Source organism: Rhinopithecus bieti, unplaced genomic scaffold, assembly GCF_001698545.2.
Source record: "Rhinopithecus bieti isolate Rb0 unplaced genomic scaffold, ASM169854v2 scaffold_41779, whole genome shotgun sequence".
Taxonomy (NCBI): domain Eukaryota; kingdom Metazoa; phylum Chordata; class Mammalia; order Primates; family Cercopithecidae; genus Rhinopithecus; species Rhinopithecus bieti.
In genome coordinates, this window is record NW_016817334.1 from 435117 (window position 1) to 445287 (window position 10171).

Consider the following 10171-nt stretch of genomic DNA (forward strand, 5'->3'; position numbering starts at 1 on the left):
ACAGAATAGGACAAAATGCTTCCACAAATTTTATAAGGTATTTAAATCAGAGGAAGGGAAAAAATCTCTGGCTTTTTCCCAGATACGAAAGAGAAAGAAAAGAGGCAGCTGAGGTAGAAATTCTCATACATTATGCAGATTATTATGATTAAAACCTCCTAAGTAAGCTGTGCTGCTGAGTATCCTTTATATTTTGTTTTTGCAAAATCCCCAATGCTTTTGAAATTTGAAAATTCAAACTACTACCCTATGAAACCCTGGAGAACCCGCAGACCAGAAAAGGAAACCTGGCATAATAAGAATAAACAATGATTCTGCTTAAGATGGATGTGAATTGTCAAAAGAAAAGTCCAAGGCAGACAAGTTTCAGTCTCTCCAGATCCTTTTCAGACCTTTTCTTCTGACAGCCCCCTAGAGATTTCTGAGGTCTTTCTTGAACAGTTCTGGGAGCTGAGCCCTCTTCATCAGGAGTTCTCAATGGCCCCTAAGGTGACTTTGTTTTCCCAAAGGGTTTTCTTTTCTTTTGTTTTTTGAGACGGAGTCTCGCTCTGTCGCCCAGGCTGGAGTGCAGTGGCGCGATCTCGGCTCACTGCAAGCTCCGCCTCCTGGGTTCACGCCATTCTCCTGCCTCAGCCTCCCGAGTAGCTGGGACTATAGGGTTTTCATAGCATCCTTACCTGTGGTAAGAATAATTATACTTTCTCTTTAAAGCCTATAAAAGTCCAAATTACATGTCTTTTAAACATTTTTCTGTTGCTTTCCTTTATTTTATGTTTCTGTTCTTGTTTTTAAGGAAGACAATACATCACATCCTGTATTACCTTCCCCTGATCTCACAGCTTCCGAAAACAGGAACGATCACGGCTTTGAAGGTAGGCCACGCTGGTGTCACCAGTTTCTATGGCCCTCACAAGTCATTTAATCTTTCCAGGCTTCCATTTTCTCATTTGCGAGATAGGGATTTTCTTATTGTGTGGTTATGTAATATGAATTACGTAATACCTAATAGATATTAATTATTAAGGTTTTAAAATAATCTTGTTCTTGTAAAGAAGTTAGGAACTGGGAGAAGTAATTTTTAAAAAATCTACAAAATTGTTTACCACAAGCCATATTTGTCACCAATATAACAATTTTAAGATTAGATGAAAGAGATACTTTTAATCTGAATCTTCTCATCAGTCTACACCAATTAAATCAGACTTTCTCAGCTTTGGCCATTCCCCAAGTTGCACTTGCAATTCACATTTCAATTCTGTATCTATAGGTGAAATATATTAATCACATAAATAAAAATGCTCTCTTTATTATCCTTTCTTATTGCCCTCTATTAACATGCATGTTGTTTTCACTTCCCAAAAGGAAGTATCTCTCCAAGCCAAAATGTTGCTGGTCCTGGTTAATACTCTTTTTAAATGGCAACTTCCATTCACTAATTCCAAATTGACTCTTCATTCACAACCCACAGTTTGTGATTATTTGCACTAGTGGATTATTTAATCTTTTATATTTTTCTCTAGTAGCTTTATGTTTATAATCTGACCTGTGAGCTCTAGGACTTGAACCAAGTGTTCCAATGAAAACTCTTTCTGAAACCAATGTCTTGCTGCTGTGGTCATTGTTTCTTGGCCTAAGATGGAGCACTTATTACAATGAACATTGGGAAGGGCAGTGGGGAGGAGGGATAAGAAGGCATAGTCAATGAGCACAAAAATACAGTTAGATAGAAGGAATAAGAGGTAGTGTTCAATAGCACCATAAGGGTGACTACAATTAGGAAAAACATACTCAGTTTTTCTTTTTTCTTTCTTTCTTTCTTTTTTTTATTTATGGAGTCTCGCTCACCCAGGTTGGAGTGCGGTGGCACAATTTCGGCTCACTGCAAGCTCCCCCTACCGGGTTCAAGTGATTCTCCTGCCTCAGCCTCCCGAGTAGCTGGGATTACAAGCATGCACCACCATGCCAGGCTAATTTTTATATTTTCAATAGAGACAGGGTTTCACCATGTTGGCCAGGGTGGTCTCGAACTCCTGACCTTAAGTTAGCCGCCTGCCTCGACCTCCCAAAGTGCTGAGATTACAGGCGTGAGTGACCGCGACCTGCCTGAATTTTTCAAAATAACTTCTGATGTAGAATTGGATTCTTCCTAACACAAATAAATGATAAAATGCTTGAGATGATGGATATCCCAATTACCCTTACACGTTGTATGCTTGTTTCAAAATATCACATGTACAACTATTATTGTATCCGCAGCAATTAAAAATTAAAAAATTAAAAAAATTTTACCACCATGATTCCTTCGTTCCTCGAAATAAACATGACTCAAGTTTCTTTGAATAGTTGTTTTAATTCCAGTTCTCGACTACTGTGGTCTCCAAAGTGCAAGGCACAAAACAATCAATTGGGGGACAATAATATTTGAACTTCTTTTTGTATTTATTTTTTAATCTAAGAAAGGAAAGCCAATTGCAGTGGTTCACACCTGTAATCTCAGAACTTTGTGAGGCCGAGGCAGAAGGATTGTTTGAGGCCAGGAGTTTGAGGCCAGCCTGGGCAATATAGCAAGACCCCGTTTCTAAAAAAATATAAATAAATAAAATTAGCAGGGCATGGTGGCACATGCCTGTAATCCTAGCACTTTGTGAGACAGAGGCAGAAGGACTGCTTGAGCCTAGAAGTTCAAGACCAGCCTGGGCAACAATAGTGAGACCTCTATCTCTGAAAAAGAAAGAAAGAAAGAAAAAGTCATGTGTACCTATAGTTCAAGCTACTCAGGAGGCTGAGGCGAGAGGACTGATTGAGCCTGGGAGATCGAGGCTGCAGTGAGCCAAGGATATGACATTGCACTCCAGCCTGGGTGACAGAATGAGATCCTATCACTAAAAAAAAGGAAAGAAAAAGGAATGACTTAACTTATAAAAAGACAACACCCTTAGTTTGTTTTTAAAATTATCTGTACATCTATGGTTACTTCTAGACTTGTATACTTTACCTATTTTCTTTGACTCATAGTTCTTCATTGATTAATCACGATGTATGAAGAGTTCACATGTGATAATTTATGACTACAAATCCATGACATTGAAATTGTGTGCTCCATTAAATTCAATCCACATTTATTCAATTCTACCTACTTTGAGTTCTATACCAGAATACTTATAATACTTATGAGATGTACTAACGAGTCCTTGTATTTAAGGAATTCGTACTTACTATAATTTTGTAAGCTTTAAGTTAAACATGCATATATGTATTTTATTTTTGGTATGAGGTTTCTTTTTGGAAATATATATATAAAATGATATAATTAGAATCCAGTTTTAAATTCTGGAAATCTCCTTCCAAAGCCATAGACAATTTTTTCTAATGAAAATATGATATCTATACAAGTAAAGAATGAAGATGTGCAGACTTGGAGACAGGCGGCACTTCGTGCTTCCTCCGAAGGGAGAGCCCTTTTCACAACAGCTGGATCAAAGGCATGAAATGAACATGGAGCCCCTGAAGATGAAGGAAAGACATGGCTGCCAGGGAGAAATTGTACAGTTAGTGTCACTCCAGGGTCCCAAATATTAGAAACTGTTTCCTGTATTCTAGTTGAGAAATTGTTTCCCTAATTAAGAAGATATAATACTTCCTAAGAGAAGCTGCTATTACCATGACATCCAAGTCTTTCTCTGGCAGTTCAGTTTTTCATCTTTCTCTTCACCCTCCACCTCCAAACACACACACACACACACGCACACACACACACACACACACACACACACGGCACCCTCCACTGAGGTATCTGGCATAACTAACCATCTTCAATTCCTTTGATTCACAAAAGGAACTGAGAGGTTACTGATGACCATATTAGATTGTATTTGGATGGAATGTAGAAACATGGCTAATTGTTCACTTAATTATTCATTCATTATTTCAGCAGTGAACACTGATTAAGCACCAACTATATCAGAAGCTGCTTAATTATCCCACATATGCAATCTCTCTTTCTTACTAGTAATAGAACTCCTTGAACTTTCTACAGGACACAAGTCCCCCAACTAGATGCTTGCTGTTGGGTTATGTGTGCAACATTTCCTTAGAAGGAAAACTTCTTACCTTCCACCTTCTTTTTCCTTATACAGTTACAGGAATGCAGATGTGATTCCGGTGACTTAGCTTCAACCCTGTGGATGAGGGTAACCCAGAGGCTAGAAGAACAATAGGACAGAAGAAGCCTGGGTCCCCAAACAACCTTGTGGAGCATAGACATCTACCTGGCCTGGACTGCCAGCTCACAATGGGCCTCTCCAGGAGAGAGAAGGAAACCTCCCTCTTGTTTAAGCAACTGTACTTTTGAGAATCTCTTGGTCTCTACCATAATGAATAGGCCATCATAAATGGATATCAGAGTAAGGAAATTTGTGTAAATGGTTTAATAAAACATTACCTTAGGTATGAAATAATTCTACCTCATACCTTTACAACATCAGGTATTATTCATGCCCTTTTCTCTCCCTGTAATGTCCCTTATCCATGGGTAGGAATTATATTTTCCATCCAAGGTTTGCTCAAGTATTATCTACTTAAGGAGCTCTTACCAATTTTGCCTCTCCTCCTGAGCTGACCCTATGCCTTCTATGCTGTTTCAGGCAATATTAATCTCCTCCTTTGTGCTTCTTTCACAGAACATACTTTTTTGTCTAATGTAATAATTATATGCATATGTGTATAGATTCCGCTGGTGCTTCAGAACAGAGACTATCATCTTATTATTTTTTTCTCCCTGATATCTAGAGCAATGTCTTATACATAATAGGTCCTCAGTAATCCCATAAATGTTTGTGAGATATGCACTGACTATAAGCCGTACTCTGTATTTATTTAGCTAAAACAGATGTCTTTCATATTTAGTCAACAGAAAATGCTCACATTTTCTCCTTTCCTATTTACCAAATGAAAGGGTAATTGTTATTTCACAGATTGCACTAGAAGAGTGTCTTCTCTCTCTTTTTTAAATAGACTGTCTTTAAAACATATGACAGGAAAAGTGACTATTGTTAGGATAAGATAATTATTATTGTAATAGCTAGTTTAAAAGAAATGTCAATTGCTCCAGTTTTACTTTTCACAGGATAGAACTGTGGCCTGTCTCAGTATGATGTTTTTAGGATCTGGTATATATTTTTATTTTTCTACATGAATCTTTCATCCTCTTACTGACATTTATTCATTTTATCTAATTATCCTAAAAGGAAAGCCCTGGCCAGGCAAATTGGTTGTTGTCTGCCTCTGAAGAGACATTCGTATCGTGTTGCTTAGCTTTCGAGTTTTGTGATCAGGAACCCTCAGGCCCATTTTTAAAGAGGTTTCAGGCTAGCTGAGCTTCACTGTCTCCCAAAATGTTCAAAATGAGATTACATGATGGACAAGATCAATTTACTGGAAGGTACTTAAGCAGTAAATCTGGAGCTTTTTGTCCAGTCACTGTTGCTTTCAAGCTTTGTGGCAGAAAATTAAGCCACAAGAGCTTTGACAAATTAGATATTACTACCTCTAATTGTGTATGTTTAAGCTTATCATGCTGAATTGCAGCATTGTAACTGACTATTATGCCAACAAGGCCTTCGTTTAATCAGCGCGGTGCCATTTAATAGCAATTAATCACTCAACTAAAATGTCATATTAAGGTCACAGAAACTTGAAGGCTAAAAGAAAAAAGAACATTAAAGTCAGCTGATAGAGGAAAAGAGCATGGTGTGCCAAGGGAAGTTCTGAGCGCTCTTTTTCATTAGAAGCTGGTAGAACATTTAATGAGAATTCAGTCTTAACTTTCAGCTGAGATCAGAACAATGTGCCTCACTTGGTTAAGCAGGAGGCTATTCTGCCCATTCTTAGTGGGCTTCTGTCTATAAATAGGATACTCCTGCCCACAGAATACCTGAAATTTTACAGATTCATGATTTTTATTTATATTATTCTTTGGCTTTCTGGCATTCTTCCCTTTCCTACTACTTTTAAGACGGAAAGAAATCAGATATGACATGGTGCTGAAGACAAGATGAAATAAATAGCATCATTTTGCACAGTCACTTACAAGATATTTATAAAAAGGAGCAATTTGATTCACTTGTTTGACAGGAAGATTTTATTTCCCAGAAAACTTGCCAAATTGAATGTTATAGTACAAAAAGAAAATGACTGAAGGCTTTAAAAAATTTTTTTAATACTCAAAGGGTGCCATGCCAGTCTGAAAGATCCCTGTTAGCCCCTCACAGGACAAAACTAGTGAGAAGTAGAGACAATTTCACCTGAAGGACCAGGACTCTGTCACCCATGGCTCATTCCTTATGCTGTAACCCTGCCCAGACCTAAGAAATATTGTTCCACTAGCTGACTGACTCTGCAAACAGAGCCGTGGTAAAGTATATGCAGACAAAAGGCACACTTAAGGTCTCTCTTTGTTAAGGAGTAGTAGGTAATTTTTTTTTTTTTTTCAGCAACATGGATGGAACTGGAGGCCATTATGTTAAATGAAACAAGCCAAGCCCAGAGAGACAAATATTGCATGTTCTCACTCATATGTGGGAGCAAAAGAAGTGGATCTTAGAAGACAGAAACTAGAATGGTGATTACCAGAGGCCAGGAAGTGTAGGGGGAAAGAAGTTGAAGGGGAAAAAAGAATATTAATGTATTTATTACCATGAACTGTACACTTAAAATGGTAAAGATGGTAAATTGTATATATGCATCTCCTCAGTAATAAATACTTTAAAAAAAAAACTCACTATAATGACCACTCTTCAAACTTAAATAAATAAATAAATAGCACAGACACTGGAAACAATGACCACCTCTGGCAGGAAAAATGAATTTCAGTTTTCATACCCACTGAGCCTATGAAGCTTGGTAGAGAAGATGTCTGTGTTTGAGCAAGGCTCGCTCAAACAGTTTCCTGCAGACCCGTGTGGAACAGTGCAGTCCACTAGCTACATGAAATGTGAGTAGTATAAATTGACATGCACTGCGAAGATGAAATACACACTAGATTTCAAAGACTGAGTATAAAAAAAGAATGTAAACTCATTAATAATTTTTTTGTTGATTACATGGTGAAATACCAATTTTGGAGTATACTGTGTTAAATGAAATATGTTATTAAAATTAATTTCATCTGTTTCTTTTCACTCTTTTTAATGTGGCTAGTAGGACATTTAAAATTATATAATAGCTCATATCATAGTTCTATTGGACAGTGTCGGTATAGACCAATGAGAAGAGTCACTTTCATTGGTATCACCATTGACCTGGACCAGAAGTGATCCAGTAAACCAGAGGAGAAACACTTCTGACCTATTCTAATCCCCTAAGCCAAACAGGCTCTTAATCAAAGAGCTAGTGTTGTTACAATATCAAATGGAAAATAAATATAATAACCTCAATGGTACACTTGAAAAAATGAAGGATTATTTTTAGAAAGACAGGAATTGGCATTATTCAGATTGAAGGAAAAAATAACAAGACGAAATTTAATAAATATCTCCTGGGGACATATGAGACAGGCTAAGATTGCAGCATGAAGGCTGGAGGTTAACTTAAATGATTTCTTAAGAGTCAGCGTTGTTTAACACTTGCTACAGGTTGTGATTCTTCTTTTCCTGGAGGGCAATGATAATAAGGCAAGGCCTCCTCTGAAGTCCTAGATAAGCATACGATTGGAGAAGACAGTTTAAGATAGCTATGCTGTATCAGCACTTATTCAGATACTTTGAGTGCCTCTGAAAGTTGGTGATGAGACAGGACTAGATTACCGGCCCTTTCAAACACACTGAGCCTCAGTCAGAGCCATCTTTAATTTCTCTCCTTAGGTGTTAATAAAATTCATCTTAAAATTTGTGACTTTATGATATCTCAACATTCTCTAACAAAATTTGCATTTAAAAGCTTATCAAAATCTTATACCTGGAAATTGATCGGAAGCACCTTACAAGCTGAAACCGTGTCTTTATTTATAATGGTAAAAATTACCTTTTTATTATAATACACCCTTGTATGCATGTAACTATACCATACGTATTATATAACTAAATGTGTATGTGCACTATAGGATATAGCATCCATTCAAAGACACTTGACGAGTGAATATATGTTGACTCACAATTAAAAAAACAAACCAAAGTCTCCATTTCCATAGCTGAGGTAGAGAAAGCAGCTGAAGTGTGGCAGGAAGCCCAACCTCTCCAGTTCTGGTCCAGTGTATTTATACTGCAAAACTTTAAGAAGTAAATCCTGCACATGGGTATAATAAAGTTTGGAAATTTTACCAATGAGATTTAGTGTTAGAACAATTTTATGCCTTGGTAATTATCAATAACTTCTCTAAAGATATCAATGTTTTAAAGTCTTTTACAAGATAACTTCCTCGGAGAGCATGGCTTTATATTAATAAGTAAAGGAATAGTCGCTACATAGGTCAATATGAGAAAATCAAATGGAACCACAAATCTCTTTCTAAAAATTCTACCTAAATATAAGTTCCTAATCAAGTTAAAAGCCTAGTTTATAACCCATGATGCTTTGCCTGATCTACATCCAAGGTAACTTCTTGAGTGGAAGCCTTTGGGCATTTTAGACAAAGGTTTCTGGCCTGCATTTTTATAAAGCCTAGTCAATTTATATGCTGAGTTCTTTGGTGGATCACAGGTGTATTTTCTCTATATTTATAACTACACATCAATTTTTAAATGGAAACATCTGAACTTTCAGTGGCTATGAGCCAGTCTTGAGTGAGGAAGCCATACTCACACAAAACTTGGTATAATAACCAGGTGTAGCCAAAATAATGCACATCCATATGCATGTCGAGTTTCTGCCACATAAGGAATTTATAGTAGAGTTTATCACTTATCAGAATGTATTTGCACTTATACTGACTCTATTTACTGAGGAAAAGCAATTTTAACGAGGCTTTCCTGTAAGGAATCTTTTGTTTCTTCTTCCTAAACTATCAACTTCACCTGAAAATACTTGTAAAATGAGAAAAAAAGTTAATTTTCAGCCATTGACTCTATCTTTGGCTGGATGTATTCCTTTAATTTCAGTGCCAATGCATAACTATTTGGCCTTTTATAAAGGTTGCATAGTTTTCTTCTGAGTAGAGTTGCCCTCGCTATGTCAGAAAACATGCATATGTACTCTTCCAAATGAGGGGAGGGCCTTATAGCCTCACTGATGATGAGGCCAGAGTGAGCCACTCAGGCTCTTGATAATGTTTTTGAAAACAATAAAAAAACTACTGGTGTCTGTACAGAATATTCTCAGTTCTTTACAGGTTTCAACAAATTACTTTGCTAGTCAGACTATCAGTGTTGGATGGGGTTGTGAGGTTTACATCCATGTCTAGAAAACCACATTGATGCTGCAAGCAATCTATTATAAAAAGATGAAAATAATAATATATTTTAAAGGTCTTTCCAACAAGTTATTGGAACTGTTCCTTTAAATATTAGGAAAGCACTCCAACTAGTATACTACCTAGTAAAAACTAAAGTAACTACTACATGCTTTTTTGGAGGACCCCAGTGATATTTCCAAGTGTCCTAAAAAAAATTCTTCTTCCCCATCTCAACCCCCATCCTTCTTTGAATGAACAGCCGTTGTTTGAGCCAGGCAATTTAATTCTTAGGACTTTTATCAACATGACAATTCTCAGCCTAAACCAGGGAACTTTTTTTTTTCTTTTATTTGTTTTCTTTTCAAGATATAGATGATATGCCCATATCCAATGTACAGTTTAGTGAGATGGATGACACTTCACTCACTGGCAGTTCAAGGAAGTCTTAGCCTAGCTTGTTTACATGAACACGTTTTAGAACAGCCATATAGCTTCCAGCCAGTTCTACCCTGCTGCCCAGTACTAAGGGGGAAAGCAGGCAGTGAGCCCATAGGTCGCTGATAAACTAACTCCCCATTTGGCAAGCAGGGAAGGGAATGATAAGGGCTCTGATTTATGTTTTATCTGTCGCTAAGTTTTCAGCCAGCCTGAAATGACTTGGTTCTGTTATCACCTCAGATGCCACAGGTTTCTTAAGTGAGGCAGATTCTTTGGCGACTTTTAAAAAGAACTTTATTTCACCTCTTGCAGAAGGTTAGCTTAGCGATGGATGCTGCTTTAAAACAC

At 37.1% G+C, this 10171-nt stretch overlaps 1 long non-coding RNA gene across 1 annotated transcript; it reads left to right on the forward strand.

Annotated features, from left to right (window-relative positions):
- Positions 1–611: 611 nt before the first annotated feature.
- LOC108517843 (uncharacterized) lies at positions 612–4451 on the forward strand. The gene is made up of 3 exons (XR_001882220.1): positions 612–682; positions 794–872; positions 4137–4451. It is a non-coding gene; the product is annotated as an uncharacterized LOC108517843 (long non-coding RNA).
- Positions 4452–10171: the final 5720 nt, after the last annotated feature.